This window comes from Pseudophryne corroboree, chromosome 6, assembly GCF_028390025.1.
Source record: "Pseudophryne corroboree isolate aPseCor3 chromosome 6, aPseCor3.hap2, whole genome shotgun sequence".
NCBI lineage: Eukaryota > Metazoa > Chordata > Amphibia > Anura > Myobatrachidae > Pseudophryne > Pseudophryne corroboree.
In genome coordinates this window covers 507,562,745-507,580,202 of record NC_086449.1, presented here as the reverse complement: position 1 = coordinate 507,580,202, position 17,458 = coordinate 507,562,745, and the positions used below count along the sequence as shown (strand labels likewise).

The following is a 17,458-nucleotide window of genomic DNA, read 5'->3' as shown; positions in this document are numbered from 1 at the left end:
AAGGGGGGTACTCACGGAGCGAGATTGCTTAGATTTTAAGCATGATCGCTCCGTGTGTACCCCTCACAGCGATAGTGATGCGCAGCCTCGCGCATCGCTATCGCTGGTGCTAGATTGGCCTGCATGCAGGCCAATCTAACAGGTCGCTCACTTCACCCGCTGGGTGAAATGAGGCCCCCCCCCCCCATCTCCCCCCGCACGCTCAGCACACATCTCTCCCCAAATCGGTGAATACGGCCCTTTAGGTTCTAGCCTATTCTAATCCTTTCCAATTTCACTCAAAGTTTCAGTTTCCTTTTATGTCTTATGTACCAGGAATTAACATGCTTATTTCTACAGAACCTAAAATTACTTTTTTTCAACTGTTAGAACCTAAAAAGAACTAATTCTGTTATTTAAATTGAAACTATGGGGTCTGTTTACTAAGCCTTGGAGAGAGATAAAGTTGATGGAGATAAAGTACCAACCAACCAGCTCCTAATACCCCTTTTTAGACATCCTCCAAAATCTCGGGATTTTGCACATGGACATGCATCAACCCGGGATATTGGTATGTCTGAAAGGTGCCAACCCTGCAATTGACCTGGGTTTTTACCGGGTCTTTCTTCCTGGGTTGGCGACCTGGGTTAAGTCTGAATGACGTGACCAGTCCCTGATATGCGGGGCGTACTAGCCCCATGATGGGCGTCCACTAGCATGTCAGAGTAAATGATTGAAGATGTGCTAAATTTAGCACATCTATGATCAACTCTGAATTAGCCCATTTATATCCATCTACCTTCTCTCTCTCCAAGGAGAATGGATCACAGCCTCCCGCGACATAGAGCATCGCAGGAGCCAACTCTGCAGATCTCTGATAAAGGCACAATGTTTCAAACGGTAGGTGGTTGATATATAGACCGTTAAAAGGTCGACACCATAATGGCGACAAGGTCAAAATGTCGATACATGTTTCTTTAGGGTTTTCCCACGTTTTTACAACTTTTGCTGCATTTACTATTCATGTCAAACTCACAAACTATTACCTTTAGTAACCTTGTGACAAACGATGTGTAGCGAGCCACTGAGCCCGCATTTCAACAAATTACAAATATGAGTAAAGAAAAGAAAAAAATGTAAAAACACAAACCCCCAATTTTTTTTCGTGGGTCAACCTTTTGACCCTGTCAACCTTATGGTGTAGACCTAATGACTGTGTATCTTTTTAATGTCTACCTTCTGTATAACAGCTGCTAAAAACATAATGATATGTTGCATGTTTTTGTTTTATTTTCATTCAAATGTATAAAACCCTACAATGACATTTTTTTTAAAACCTATAAAAAATCCTAAAACATGGATTGAAAAAACTAATTTTAGCTTTTTAGATCCTAAAAACCTGAGTCCTGCACATAATTTTACATACTGATTCAGGCCTGGCCAACTTGTGGATCTCCAGCTGTTGTAAAACTACAAGTCCCATCATGCCTTGCAACAGTTTTGCTATTAGGGAATGCTAAAACTGTGGCAGGGCATGCTGGGATGTGGATTTCACAACATCTGGAGAGCCACAGGTTGGCCAGGCCTGTTGACGGCAGAGTTACCTGGGATTCCAGCATTACAATTTATTTTGCTAAAAGGCTCTGCGGCACGCTAATAAAACTCCTATATAAATATACATAATTTTTACATATTCAAGATAATACAGATTATTCATTAGTTGCATTATTCGTATGAGAAGAACTGTGAAGGGAAACACCGCTCATAACAAAAAACAAAACGTTCATTACTATTATTTTAATTCCCATATGGGTCATGTGTTATTTGAAGCCATACTTAATACAAATGTATATTTAGAAAAATACACAGTAGATACAGTAAATTAATCCTACAACAATGGGTGATTTGGAAAGAGATGTGTCATACAAGTAGAGAAGTTGCCCATAGCATCCAGATTTTACCTAGCATTAACAAACAATTGGAAGGTGCCCATCTAGTACTTGATAAAGGATACCTAGGTGCCGACTGGTTGCTATGGGCAACATCACCACTTTAGAAAGCTTAATACATCTTTCCGGAGTTTGAAATATGTTCTGGATGGATTAAATTCATTTATCTTCATACTACAAACATTTACCAATGGATTATTAAGTACATTTGTTACAAGTGAGCACTTAATGAAACCCTGAATATGGAGTATTCTATATTAAATCTTTGCTAAAGAAGCTAAGCTTCGAAACTGCTGAGATGTACTTCAATAAATCTACACAAGACTCTGCTAACGGGTGTCCTATCTTCTACATGTAGGAAAGGAGGGAAGACTCGCTGGGATGAGAATAACTGGAAAAGTATGGGGAGGGGGGATAAAGTGGGGGTGGCAAAGCGAAAGACAGGGGAGTCAGATAGGGAGAGAGCCGGGGTTGCAATTGGGTAGGGGGTGAACAGACTCATTTGCTGAGTCCAGTACTAGTTGTTTAATAGTCAAATTGGATTGTTATGTCGAGCATCATTTTTCTTATATGACTAACAATTAATTGCTCCACCATTCAACACCTCAAACAGCACCAAGCCCTCCAACATTTCTATTAATATGCCAGTTGACTGCCCAATACTTAAGCATAATTTAAATTATGCAGAACATTTTACATACTAAGATTAGCTTGTGTTGTTATGGTTACCTAAGGATTTCAGGACTCCAGGAGTGATAATCCATAGTACTAGTTTGACTACAACCACATAGAAGACTAAATTAGTTTGAGCATAATAACACATAGGAAAATGTAGTAGATACATTGGAATTCAACAATTTCTATTAAAAGGAAAAAGCTAACCCCACTGTACTCTCCCTTTTCTCATTCCCACTATTATCTTGTGTCTATTCTTTAATGTTAGCAAACTGCATGCATTAACACCCTGGTTCACTTGGGCTACAGGAAGATATACTTTAGCTATTAATAGGCTGGATCACAAGTTTTATCCCTGGAGCATCATCGTTGGGCCCTTGTGACCATTCTTATATTAAACCAAGAGCTCAAAAAATGCAGAGTCATTAAGAAACCTGTGGAGTTAGCCATGGCGTGAGAACAATGGCAGTACACATTTGTGTATGCTCCTCTGAAACAGTCCCAACTATATTTCCAAGTATGCACTTATTGCAAGAAAAGCATGAGACTCCAATAATGTAGAATCAAACTCTTAAGCTGGGCATGCACCAGTGGTTCTCAAACTGTGTGCTGTGGCACCCTGGGGTGCCTCAGGACACTGGAATGGAAAGGTCTCTGTGCACTCCAGGCGTGACTAAGCGGATGGCTCACCCAGTCACTCCGGGAGCACTCGTATCATCTGTACATCTTTATCAAAATAGTTGATACAGGAGACAACACAACAAGAATCCGGTGCACAATCTTTACACGGAATTACAAATCAAGCATTGCTACTGAAAAATGAAGAGAAAAGGATTTTTTACAGAAGACGTAAAAAGAAAGCGACTAAAATGCCTTTTCTGGGGCACACTTGTAAATGAATATGTTAAAAATGAACTTTTAATTACTTACTTTAAAATCCTAGCCTTTATGCGACATATAAAGGTTAATCCTCAAAAATATATCACAACTACCATCAAATTGGTATCTGTAGTAGAGAAAATATTAAGTATCCGGAAAGAAATTTCCCACAAATCACCTGTCAATAGTTTCGTATAGGGAAATATGGACGCTCTTTTCCCAACCTTTTGTTGTAAATATCCAAGAAAAGCATACATTTCTATTAAGTGCAAAAATGTTGGCGTTTGTATGTACTCCCTTTTTGTTTCTTTGCCACTTTTAATAAGTGTTTTAGATAGGGTATGTATTCCATCCAAAACACACCACCAATCAGTCGTGTGGATGACACATCTGCCCTGTATGCCACAAAAAAGTAAACAAACAATAACCTCTCTCTGGACAAGATAAGGTGGTGAAAAGAGCGATCATATTTCCCTATACGAAACTATTGACATTTGATTTGTGGGAAATTTCTTAATTAGTTAATTTTTAACATATTAATTTACAAGTGTGCCCCAGAAAAGGCATTTTAGTCGCTTTCTTTTTACGTCTTCTGTAAAAATCCTTTTCTCTATAAGTAGTCCTTTTTGACTAATTATCTGGGAGCTCCGCCAACCTAGTGCTATAAAGAAGTTTTGTCTAGATACAGCCTATATGTTGGTTTTCTGACATTACTCACTAATTTATATTTCAAAAGGGTCCTGTGCGGTTTCAAAACATTTTTTGTTCTACTGAAAAATGTATACAGCACTGTTAATAATAAACTATTAATTGCTATAGATATTATATCAAAACCAAAACTTTGCAAACAAAGTATACCAAATGAGGTACATTAGTAGAGGGGTATACTTTTTATTTGAAGTGATGTTAACACCATTGCAGAAGATATCCCTATTTCTTGGACTTGCTGCCTTCCTAATCCAAATGGCCTCTCTGTACCACATTTTTTTTAAATATCAGTCATGATGTTCAATCTCTTTATCATGGAAAAATTATTTTTTTTCTTTTTCTTGCTATTTCTTTGTTCAATTTAACCATTAAATGGTAATAATGCTGGGTACACACCGGGAAATATATCATCCGTTTGATCGATAGTGGGTGTGTACACCATGTTGTTCACACACATATCGCTGCAACACAGCCGATGCCCGATATATCTGCATCTGGCTGTGTGTATGGGCGATCCCCTGACCACCCATACATTGGCTATAGAGACTGATGTTACAGCTGGGCAAGCAAATTCAGGACGTCAGGACAGATATACAGTTTGAGTATCCCATATCCAAATATTCCGAAATACGGATTATTCCGAATTACGGAATTTTTCGAGTGAGATAGTGAAACCTTTGTTTTCTGATGGCTCAATGTATACAAACTTTGTTTAATACACAAAGTTATTAAAAATATTGTATTAAATGACCTTCAGGCTGTGTGTATAAGGTGTATATGAAACATAAATGAATTGTGTGTATGTACACAAACTTTGTTTAATGCACAAAGTTATTAAAAATATTGGCTAAAATTGCCTTCAGGCTGTGTGTATAAGGTGTATATGAAACATAAATGCATTCTGTGCTTAGATTTAGGTCCCATCGCCATGATATCTTATTATGGTATGCAATTATTCCAAAATACGGAATAATCCGATATCCAAAATTCCTCTGGTGCCAAGCATTTTGGATAAGGGATACTCAACCTGTATTGTGAGGCGTATCGGTAAGTGTATATACTTACCAGAATCGTCCACTCTGTCGGCTCGACAGCACGTGCACTGTCAAGTCAGCTAGGTGTATACCCAGCTTAACAGAAACATGCAATTCCATGTGGAACACTGGTTTTGCAAATGCTTTCAACAAGGACCACATATTAACCATCTTCAGCGCTCAGGTAGAAATGTGCTACAGTGGCATCATTTCTATTTGTCTGGAAGATCCCCCTTTCTCTGTCTGCAACCCCAGCAATTAAATGTTACTTGTGGGGGTCTCTGAAGGCTCTGTTTTGAGGCCATATATTTTTTCTGTATTCATAAATTACCTAGCCATTATTGGTAAATCAGTTTCTTGTATGTGCATGTCTCAAACTTTGCAGACGTAAAAATGTACTGCAATCTGATTCCACTCAGCCGGAACAATGGATAAGTCAAAACAGTGTTGAAAGGCAGTCTATTTGGCAAAGGCTAAGTTCAGAACTAACCTAGTTGGGCTCAAACACTTATCTGACCTTAATGCCTAAACCTAAATCCTTTGGTATATGTCTTGTTCCTAACCTTAGATTTGGTTTGTTTCAGAGTTGGGGGGGAAAAGTTTTGTTTAAACCTATTTTTTTTTATTTTCCCAATAGTTCAATCAAATTTTTTTTTTAATCCTGCTTATTATATTAATACCGCAAAACATTGCCATGTATTAGAAATCTTCATCAATCATGTTTTAATGCTTTCTAACATAAACAATCCAATTTATTAGTCTTTGGTATGATTTTACATCTTTCAATAAAACCAATTTTTTACAGTTTTTATTCCTATGACATCTTATCATATATACAGGGTGATTCAAAAGTAGCAACACCCACTTTTGTTTAAAAAAACTGTGCAGGAAATGGGTGAGGTGAGCTATCTTTTAGAGTATGTAACGAACATGGGCACCATCTTGAAATCGGCCATCTTGAATCTATGTCAGTTTTTTTTTTTTTTTTTTTTTTTAGAGATGAGCGGGTTTGGTTCCCTGAGAACCAAAATCCCCCGAAACTTCACTACCCGAGCCCGGATCAGAGTCAGGCTCGGGAACGTCATCATCCCGCTGTCGAATTCTCGCTTGGTTTGGATTCCATATAAGGAGCCGCGCGTCGCCACCATTTTCACTCCGGCATTGGAGAGTGTAGAGAGAGAGGACGTCCTCAGTGTTCTACATCAGTTCAGTGGTAGTGTCTTGTGCTGCATCAGTCCAGTCACAGTGGTGGTGTCCCCTGCTGCCATATGTCCAGTGCTGCTGTACAAATCCTGTCCATTGCAGTGGTGCTGTGTTATCCTGCATCAGTCCAGTGGTGTCCCTGTGCTGCCGTTTAAATTCCAGTCCAGTGGTCATGCCGTATAAATCCAGTGGTACTGGCGCACAAATCCAGTCCAGTGGTACTGGCGTATATGTCCAGTGATACTGCTGTATATGTCCATTGGTATTGTCATATAAATCCAGTCCAGTGAGACTGCCACATATGTCCAGTAATACTGGCGTATAAATCCAGTCCAGTGATATTGGCGTTTAAATCCAGTGGGACTGGCGTATAAATCCAGTCCAGGCGTATAAATCCAGCGGGACTGCCGTATAAATCCAGCGGGACTGCCGTATAAATCCAGCGGGACTGCCGTATAAATCCAGTGGTACTGGCGCATCAATCCAGTCCAGTGGTACTGGCGCATAAATCCAGTCCAGTGGTACTGGCGCATCAATCCAGTCCAGTGGTACTGGCGCATCAATCCAGTCCAGTGGTACTGGCGCATCAATCCAGTCCAGTGGTACTGGCGCATCAATCCAGTCCAGTGGTACTGGCGCATCACTCCAGTCCAGTGGTACTGGCGCATCACTCCAGTCCAGTGGTACTGGCGCATCAATCCAGTCCAGTGGTACTGGCGCATCAATCCAGTCCAGTGGTACTGGCGCATCAATCCAGTCCATTGGTACTGGCGCATCAATCCAGTCCATTGGTACTGGCGCATCAATCCAGTCCATTGGTACTGGCATATAAATCCAGTCCATTGGTACTGGCATATAAATCCAGTCAGGTGGTACTGGCGTATATGTCCAGTGATACTGCCGTATATGTCCATTAGTATTGTCATATAAATCCAGTCCAGTGAGACTGCCGCATATGTCCAGTGGTATTTCCGTATAATTCCAGTGATACTGCCGTATAAATCCAGTCCAGTGATACTGCTGTATATGTCCAGTGGTACTGCTGTATAAATCCACTGATACTGCTGTATATGTCCAGTGATACTGCCGTATAATTCCAGTCCAGTGATACTGCTGTATATGTCCAGTGGTACTGCTGTATAAATCCAGTGGTACTGCCGTATAATTCCAGTGATACTGCCGTATAATTCCAGTGATACTGCCGTATATGTCCAGTGGTACTGCCGTATAAATCCAGTGGTACTGCTGTATAAATCCAGTCCAGTGATACTGCTGTATAAATCCAGTCCAGTGATACTGCTGTATAAATCCAGTCCAGTGATACTGCTGTATAAATCCAGTCCAGTGATACTGCTGTATAAATCCAGTCCAGTGATACTGCTGTATAAATCCAGTCCAGTGATACTGCTGTATAAATCCAGTCCAGTGATACTGCTGTATAAATCCAGTCCAGTGATACTGCTGTATAAATCCAGTCCAGTGATACTGCTGTATAAATCCAGTCCAGTGATACTGCTGTATAAATCCAATCCAGCGGTACTGCCGTATAAATCCAGCGGTACTGCCGTATAAATCCAGCGGTATTGCCGTATAAATCCAGCGGTACTGCCGTATAAATCCAGCGGTATTGCCGTATAAATCCAGCGGTACTGCCGCATAAATCCAGCGGTACTGCCGCATAAATCCAGCGGTACTGCCGCATAAATCCAGCGGTACTGCCGCATAAGTCCAGCGGTACTGCCGTATAAGTCCAGCGGTACTGCCGTATAAGTCCAGCGGTACTGCCGTATAAATCCAGCGGTACTAGTGTATAAATCCAGTGGTACTAGCGTATAAATCCAGCGATACTGCTGTATATGTCCAGTGGTACTGGCGTATAAATCCAGTCCAGTGGCACTGCCGTATAATTCCAGTGGTACTGCCGTATAATTCCAGTGGTACCCCCGTATAAATCCAGTAATACCCCCGTATAAATCCATTGGTACTACAGTATAATTCCAGTCCAGTGGTGCTGCCATATAAGTTCAGTGGTGCAGTCCTCTGCTGTATATTATTTACTACAAATAAAAGGGGGTAATAATTAATCCAAATAATTTTCACATGGTTTGCCCTGTGTGGTGTAGAGGTCCGCTCTCCTGTACCGCATATTGTGTTATATAACTCCAGAAAAATAATGGAGAACAAAAATTTGGAGGATAAAATAGGGAAAGATCAAGAACCACTTCCTCCTAGTGCTGAAGCTGCTGCCACTAGTCATGACATGGCCGATGAAATGCCATGAACGTAGTCTGCCAAGGCCGATGCCCAATGCTATAGTAGAGGGCATGTCAAATTCAAAAAGCCAAAATTCAGTAAATAGACCCAAAAAAATAAATTGAAATGGTCTGAGGAGAAACAAACTTGCCAATATGCCATTTACGACACAGAGTGGCAAGGAACGGCTAAGGCCCTGGCCTATGTTCATGACTAGTGGTTCAGCTTCACATGACGATGGAGTCCCACATCCACCCGCTAGAAAAATTAAGAGTGTTAAGCTGGCAAAAGCACAGCAAAGAACTGTGCATTCTAAGATGATATCACAAATCCCCAAGGAGAGTCCAAGTGTGTCGGCGGTTGCAATGCCTGACCTTCCCAACACTGGACGGGAAGAGGTGGCTCCTTCCACCATTTGCACGCCCTCTGCAAGTGCTGCAAGTAGCACCCACAGTCCAGTTTCTGATATTCAAATTGAAGATGTCACTATTGAAGTACACCAGGATGAGGATATGGGTGTTGCTGGCGCTGAGGAATCTGATGGTGATGTGGTTTGTTTTAAATCAGGCACCGGGGGAGATGCATGTTGTCCGTGGGATGAATAAACCCATTGTGATGCATGGGCAGAACACCAAAAAAAGCCACCTCTTCGGTGTGGTATTATTTCTCCACAAATCCGGACAACAGTTGTCAAGCCGTGTGTTGCCTCTGTCTATCTGTAATAAGTAGGGGTAAGGACGTTAACCACTTAGGAACATCCTCCCTTATACGTCACCTGCTGCGCATTCCTTATAAGTCAGTGTCAAGTTGTGAACTTTGGGTAAGAGCGTAAGCAGTCCACTGACACCTAAATTCCTTCTTCCTCTTGTACCCAAGCGCCTACGAGCCACACCACCAACTCCCTCAACGTCAACTCCCTGCTCAGTCAGGAACATCAGCAGTCCTGCAGGCCATGTCACTGGCAAGACTGAGGAGTCCTCTCCAAACCGGGATTCCCCTGGAGGATCCTTGAGTGGTACACCTAATACTGATGTTGCTGCTGGGAGTCGATCGTCATCCTAGAGGGGAAGTCGGAAGACCACTTGTACTAGTTCAACTAAGCAACTGACTGTCCAACAGTCCTTTGTGAGGAAGATGAAGTAGGACAGCAGTCATCCTTTTGCAAAGCGGATAACTGAGGCCTTGACAGCTATGTTGGTGTTAGACGTGCGTCTGGTATTCGCCATTAGTTCACTAGGACTTAGAGAATTGATGGTGGTAGTGTCCCCCCGGTACCAAATCCCATCTAGATTCCACTTCACTAGGCAGGCGATACCGAGAATGTATACAGACGTCAGAAAAAGTGTCCTCCGGGTCCTAAAAAATGCAGTTGCACCCACTGTCCACTTACCACGGACATGTGGACAAGTGGAACAGGGCAGACTAGGGACTATATGACTGTGACAGCCCACTGGGTAGATGTATTGCCTCCCACAGCAATAACAGCAGCGGCACCAGTAGCAGCATCTCGCAAACACCAACTCGTTTCTAGGTAGGCTACGCTATGTATCACCGCTTTCCGTTGCTGACAACCTCTTACGGAAACTGAGGGACATCATCGCACAATGGCTTACCCCAATTAGACTCTCCTGGGGATTTGTGATATTGGACAACGCCACCAATATTGTGCGTGTATTACATCTGGGCAAATTCCAGCATGTCCCATGTTTTGCACATACAATTAATTTGGTGGTGCAGAATTTTTTGAAAAATGACGGGCGTGCAGGAAATGCTGTTGGCGGCCCAAAAAATTGCGGGCCACTTTCGACATTCAGCCACTGCGTGCCGAAGACTGGAACGCCAGCAAACACTCCTGAACCTGCCCTGCCATCACCTGAAGCAAGAGGTGGTAACGAGGTGGAATTCAACACTCTATATGCTTCAAGGATTAAAGAGCAGCAAAAGGCCATTCATGCCTATACATCCACCTACGATATAGGCAAAGGAGGGGGAATGCACATGACTCATGCGCAGTGGAGAATGACTTCAGTTTTGTGCAACCTTCTCCAACCCTTCGAACTTGCCACACGTGAAGTCAGTTCAGACACGGTCAGCTTGAGTTAGGTCATTCCCCTCATCAGGCTTTTGCAGAAGCAGCTGGAGAAATTGAAGGAGGAGCTAAGACGGAGCGATACCGCAAAGTATGTGGGACTTGTGGATGGAGCCCTTAATTCGCTTTGCCAGGATTTAAGGGTGGTCAATCTGTTGAAATCAGAGCACTACATTTTGGCCACCGTGCTCGATCCTAGGTTTAAAGCCTATGTTGTATCCCTCTTTGCGGCAGACACAAGCCTGCAGAGGTTCAAAGACGTGCTGGTGAGAAAATCGTCAACTCAAGTGGAACGTGACCCATCAACAGCTCCTCCCTCATTTTCTCCTGCAACTGGGGCTGCGAGGAAAAGGATAAGATTTCCTAGCCCACCTGCTGGCGGTGATGCAGGGCATATATAGAAAAAAGGGGCGACTGGGCACTGGTGTGTGATAAGTTTGTTGCTAATATTGAAAGAACCAAAGGCGGACAATTAAACTATAAGAAAGGGAGATACAATCTTTCGATAGTAGTCCTTATTGGTGGTGCGCCCAGAGCTAGAGAGTACAAGTACTGGCAATGGGAGAGAAAGAAAGCAATTGTGTGGGCGCACTCTTGGAAAAGAAAAAAGAATTTTTCAATTAGAAAAAGATAATGTTAAAACATATATTTATTAATTACTTATGGATTAAAACAAAATACCCTTCTACGATCCAAAGAATACAAAAGAATTTTTAAATATGCAAAAAAAAAATATATTAAAAAATATATGTTAAAAAATGTTCTGGTCATTTAATCGTGAGAGAAAGATTAGAAAGGTTGCAGACACTGGATAGTCTGACACCCGTTTCTCCTGACCAGTACAGATGTTCTGTAATGGGACCCAGGGGGGAGGTCAGTGTACATGTTTTAACATAGAAAGACCACTAAATTAGGTCAATTATTATGCACTTTACTGATTACCACTAGCGCCAACAGGCATGCATACGGAATGTATGTCAAAAAGTCCTAATGAAGAAAAGGATATAAGAAAAGGGGCAGAAATAGATACAATTAGTGGTGATACTGCTGTTGGTGTCCACCCTTCAGGGGAAGGGGAATAGTTCCTGCCCTACAACACCGGGTATTCCCAGGGAGTCTCCCCTCCCGGTACTGACCCAGCCCAACGCTGTTTAGCTTCCAAGATCGGACGAGATCGGACATGGGCAGCGTGGTATGGTAGTAGGGAGGATATCTACCAATGAGAGTGCACCTATATATGAAAATGAAGAATAACAGAAAAGATAGATTGTGTAGTGCGTGGATCTACTTTCCACGTTAGGCAGGGTAGAACGGCTGTCACACAGTGGCGCCGTGTACCCTGGATCGGGGATGAGAGTCCACTAGATAATAGACAGATAAGAAAGAAAGGTAGGATTAAGGATTGAAAATTGTAAAGTTAATTGATCGTTTTAGTATTTAGGGAACCAATGTCCAATAACGGGGTAAAAGGATCGAAAGGAGTTCATAAGCAGGACGCAAAATGACTATACATTCTTAGCATACACATAACCTGAGTATAGGGCAGAAAAAAAGGAACCTAAAGTAATTATAGGTGGAAATAAATGCTTCTGATGAGAAATGCTGTGTACAATAGGTATGAGTAGAATTCAGAGGATAGATAATGACAGCTAGCCCAACACACACATTTAATAGGGCATACTGCCTAAGTCAGATATGAACATGCAATATACCAGAGGTGAAATCACCCTCTAGTTCCTCAGATAAATGAACTAGGTTTAATGCACACAAAACACTTGTTTTGTTTTTTAGTGTGTGTGTGACTGTCTCCTCTGACCTATACTGTGCATGCAGTGAAGAAATTATATAAGTGCCTATAACACAAAAAAACAGCACAGTAATAGCTTTACTGGAAGTAGAAACCCATATACACATAGGGTCAACCATGCATTGATTACTTATATTGAGATAAGAGCCAATATACTCAGAGAGTCAAATGTAGTGGGTGGATGGTAACCAGTGAAGCCTCCATGGGAAGGTCCCGCTGTAGAGTCCGTAGAAAACGCGTTTCGCCCATGGGCTTGTTCACTTCCGGGATCTCACAGCATATTGTGCATTAATGATTTAAAAACCCTGTGGGTACGTATAGCAGCCAATCAGCTTGGACATTCAATTAGGCATGTGGACGGGAGTAGGGTGACTGACAGCGCCAGTAACCAATAGAGGGGTATGTGTGGCGCGTCAGAGTAGCGGAGATGCGCCTCTCTGGTGGGCGGATTACAGAGCGTAATGACGCTACGGGGGGTGTACGCTGCAGACGGACAGGGGACGGCGCATCAGCTGGGAAGATCAGGTGGCGCCATGTTGAAAAAGGGGAAATGCCCGGTTTAATTATGCCGTGCGGTATGCGGGTAGAAATGAGCAGAGATTGGGTGGTGACCAATCGGGACGTGTGAGCAGCGCGTCTGGACCAATCAGGGACTGAGGGCGCCTGATTGGAATGTATAATGCAAGGCGTGTTGAAAATAATGTGTGTGTGTGTGATGTAGTTGCCACATAGGGGCGGGGAAATGTCACTGACAGAGAAATATGAGGGTGCCACTTTGTAGTAAAAGGGGAAGAAGGGATTAGATATTCTATGCAGTGGAGGAAATTAACATTATTTATTACATGGGCTGGGTGTACTGGGGCTGATAAGGGTAATGGGGGTAAAAGGAGAAGGTAACAGATGTGGGGTAAAAAGATGAAAAAAAGTGAAGGTTATTGAGGGGAGAGAACTTGGGTAGAAAAGCGCTGAGAATAGTAGGTGCATGAGGAAAATAAAAGAAATATAGATGTGAAGAAGGTGTAGAACAATTATATGCAATATATATGAGAGTAAAAGGTGTTTGAGAATCATACGGAAATTTTACATGATTTATATTTATCTTTTGTTGATAATGTGTAAATCAGACTGGAAAAGAGGAAGGGGATTATTACTGGGATGTTTAGGGGGACAGGGATAGGACTATTTATATTATTATAATAGTACCTCCCCTGGTGTAAATATGATCACAGTGGTGAATAGTGCTATACTGGGTGACCATGAATAGAAAGGAAGTAGTGCAATTAGAAGTGCAATTGAGAGAAAGATGTGGCTAGTGTGGAGTGAAGGCAGAGTTGGAAAAAGGCGTGAGAACTTGTTGATATACAGCATGGGTGACATATACCCAGAAGGAGTGCTGAATGACATATACCCAGAGAAAGCGCTGCATGAAGGTTGGGACAGTGAGGGGAAACCACCCTGCCTAGGGGTGTAGGGATGGAAATAAAGGGTTATTGAGTTGCTGGTAAGGAGTGGGTGGGAGTGGCGGGGGAAAAAAAAATAAAAAATTATTTTGGTTAATAGAGTGAAAGGGGGATAGTGATTGATAACGGGGGGAAAAAGAAAAAGGGGGGGGGGAGGGAGGAGGAAGGGAAAAAAGGGGGGGGGGAATGAAAAGTTGAGGGGAGAAGGGGAGGGAGAAGGGGGGGGGGGGGGAGAGAAGGGGAGGGGGGGGGGGGATGTGAGAAATAGGGAGGGGGGGAGGAGGGGGTGGTTTATTAGGTTGTGGGACTGCTAAGACAATGGGAAGTGGGTTAACAGGATTTGAAGAGGGCTATTAACACAATTGTAGGAGAAAAGCTGATATGAATGACAATGAAGAGAAGAAAGGAAGGGATGAAAAACTTGCGAATTATAAAAAGGCACCATAGTTGATGTTTTCATTGAGTCCATGGGGTCGAAGACTCCCAAGCCGAAAAATCCATTCGCTCTCCTTCTTGTATAGTTCTTTCGTTAAGTCCCCTCCCCGTATGCCTAAATGGATGCGGTCTAAACCGAAGACTTTAAATTCTTTGGTGGAGCCTTTGTGCTGAAGATGAAAGTGTTTGGCGACTGTGGTGAGTTGTTTCATGCGTGTTAGATCTTTGGGCGCGTTCCGGATGTTCCCCAAGTGTTCCAGGGTCCTTTCTTTTAATTTGCGAGAGGTCATACCCACATATTTGATGTTGCAACTGCAAGTAATGCAATAAATTATTGCTTGGGTATTGCAGTTGAAGAAGTGCCGTATCTTAGTTGTTTGTCCATACTTATCCGTGATCATGTTGGTTTGTAGTATGTGTGTACACGCCTTGCATTGGCCACAGGGGAAGGAGCTCGATATGGCTGGTTTCTTGCGTATTGATGTCAATAAATGGCTCTGAACTAATTGGTCCTTGATGTTTCTGGATCTTCGCCAGCTCATCTGTACCGTGGGGCCAACACTGGGAGACAGAACGGGGTCCATCTGAAGTATAGGCAGATGTTTCGTGATAGCCTCTTTCAGCATTTTCCATTCGGGACAAAAGGTTCCTATAAACCTGATAGTGTCATCTTTTTCTGGATTTTTTTTTTTTTTTTTTATTTCCTCCACTGTATAGAATATCTAATCCCTTCTTCCCCTTTTACTACAAAGTGGCACCCTCATATTTCTCTATGTCAGTGACATTTCCCCCCCCCCTATGTGGCCACTACATCACACACACATTATTTTCAACACGCCTTGCATTATACATTCCAATCAAGCGCCCTCAGTCCCTGATTGGTCCAGACGCGCTGCTCACGCTTCCCGATTGGTCACCACCCAATCTCTGCTCATTTCTACCCGCATACCGCACGGCATAATTAAACCGGGCATTTCCCCTTTTTCAACATGGCGCCACCTGATCTTCCCAGCTGATGCGCCGTCCCCTGTCCGTCTGCAGCGTACACACCCCCGTAGCGTCATTACGCTCTGTAATCCGCCCACCAGAGAGGCGCATCTCCGCTACTCTGACGCGCCACACATACCCCTCTATTGGTTACTGGCGCTGTCAGTCACCCTACTCCCGTCCACATGCCTAATTGAATGTCCAAGCTGATTGGCTGCTATACGTACCCACAGGGTTTTTAAATCATTAATGCACAATATGCTGTGAGATCCCAGAAGTGAACAAGCCCACGGGCGAAACGCGTTTTCTACGGACTCTACAGCGGGACCTTCCCATGGAGGCCTCACTGGTTACCATCCACCCACTACATTTGACTCTCTGAGTATATTGGCTCTTATCTCAATATAAGTAATCAATGCATGGTTGACCCTATGTGTATATGGGTTTCTACTTCCAGTAAAGCTATTACTGTGCTGTTTTTTTGTGTTATAGGCACTTATATAATTTCTTCACTGCATGCACAGTATAGGTCAGAGGAGACAGTCACACACACACTAAAAAACAAAACAAGTGTTTTGTGTGCATTAAACCTAGTTCATTTATCTGAGGCACTAGAGGGTGATTTCACCTCTGGTATATTGCATGATCATATCTGACTTAGGCAGTATGCCCTATTAAATGTGTGTGTTGGGCTAGCTGTCATTACCTATCCTCTGAATTCTACTCATACCTATTGTACACAGCATTTCTCATCAGAAGCATTTATTTCCACCTATAATTACTTTAGGTTCCTTTTTTTCTGCCCTATACTCAGGTTATGTGTATGCTAAGAATGTATAGTCATTTTGCGTCCTGCTTATGAACTCCTTTCGATCCTTTTACCCCGTTATTGGACATTGGTTCTCTAAATACTAAAACGGTCAATTAACTTTACAATTTTCAATCCTTAATCCTACCTTTCTTTCTTATCTGTCTATGATCTAGTGGACTCTCATCCCCAATCCAGGGTGCACGGCGCCACTGTGTGACAGCCGTTCTACCCTGCCTAACGTGGAAAGTAGATCCACGCACTACACAATCTATCTTTTCTGTTATTCTTCATTTTCATATATAGGTGCACTCTCATTGGTAGATATCCTCCCTACTACCATACCACGCTGCCCATGCCCGATCTCGTCCAATCCTGGAAGCTAAACAGCGTTGGGCTGGGTCAGTACCGGGAGGGGAGACTCCCTGGGAATACCCGGTGTTGTAGGGCAGGAACTATTCCCCTTCCCCTGAAGGGTGGACACCAACAGCAGTATCACCACTAATTGTATCTATTTCTGCCCCTTTTCTTATATCCTTTTCTTCATTAGGACTTTTTGACATACATTCCGTATGCATGCCTGTTGGCGCTAGTGGTAATCAGTAAAGTGCATAATAATTGACCTAATTTAGTGGTCTTTCTATGTTAAAATATGTACACTGACCTCCCCCCTGGGTCCCATTAATACAGAACATCTGTACTGGTCAGGAGAAACGGGTGTCAGACTATCCAGTGTCTGCAACCTTTCTAATCTTTCTCTCACGATTTAATGACCAGAACATTTTTTAACATATATTTTTTTATATATATATTTTTTTGCATATTTAAAAATTCTTTTGTATTCTTTGGATCGTAGAAGGGAATTTTGTTTTAATCCATAAGTAATTAATAAATATATGTTTTAACATTATCTTTTTCTAATTGAAAAATTATTTTTTCTTTTCCAAGAGTGCGCCCACACAAGAGCTTTCTTTCTCTCCCATTGCCGGTGATGCAGGGCAGCCAGGAGCGAGTGCTGACATCTGGTCCGGACTGAAGGACCTGCCAACGATTACTGACATGTCTACTGTCACTGCAAATGATTCTGTCACCGTTGAAAGAATGGTGGAGGATTATATGAGTGACAGCATCCAAGTAGGCATGTCAGACAGTCCATATGTATACTGGCAGGAAAAAGAGGCAATTTGGATGC

At 42.6% G+C, this 17,458-nt stretch overlaps 1 protein-coding gene, 1 long non-coding RNA gene and 2 pseudogenes across 10 annotated transcripts in view; 2 read left to right on the top strand and 2 right to left on the bottom strand.

Moving 5' to 3' along the window:
* Positions 1-17,458, bottom strand: part of OSBPL8 (oxysterol binding protein like 8) — a 425,114-nt gene that overhangs the window by 168,171 nt on the left and 239,485 nt on the right. The gene's annotated exons all lie outside the window — the stretch shown is intronic.
* LOC134932734 (uncharacterized) overlaps positions 1-17,458 on the top strand; it is a 71,250-nt gene that overhangs the window by 51,949 nt on the left and 1,843 nt on the right. The window lies entirely within an intron of this gene.
* LOC134938959 (5S ribosomal RNA) lies at positions 11,857-11,975 on the bottom strand (annotated as a pseudogene).
* LOC134937182 (5S ribosomal RNA) lies at positions 16,598-16,716 on the top strand (annotated as a pseudogene).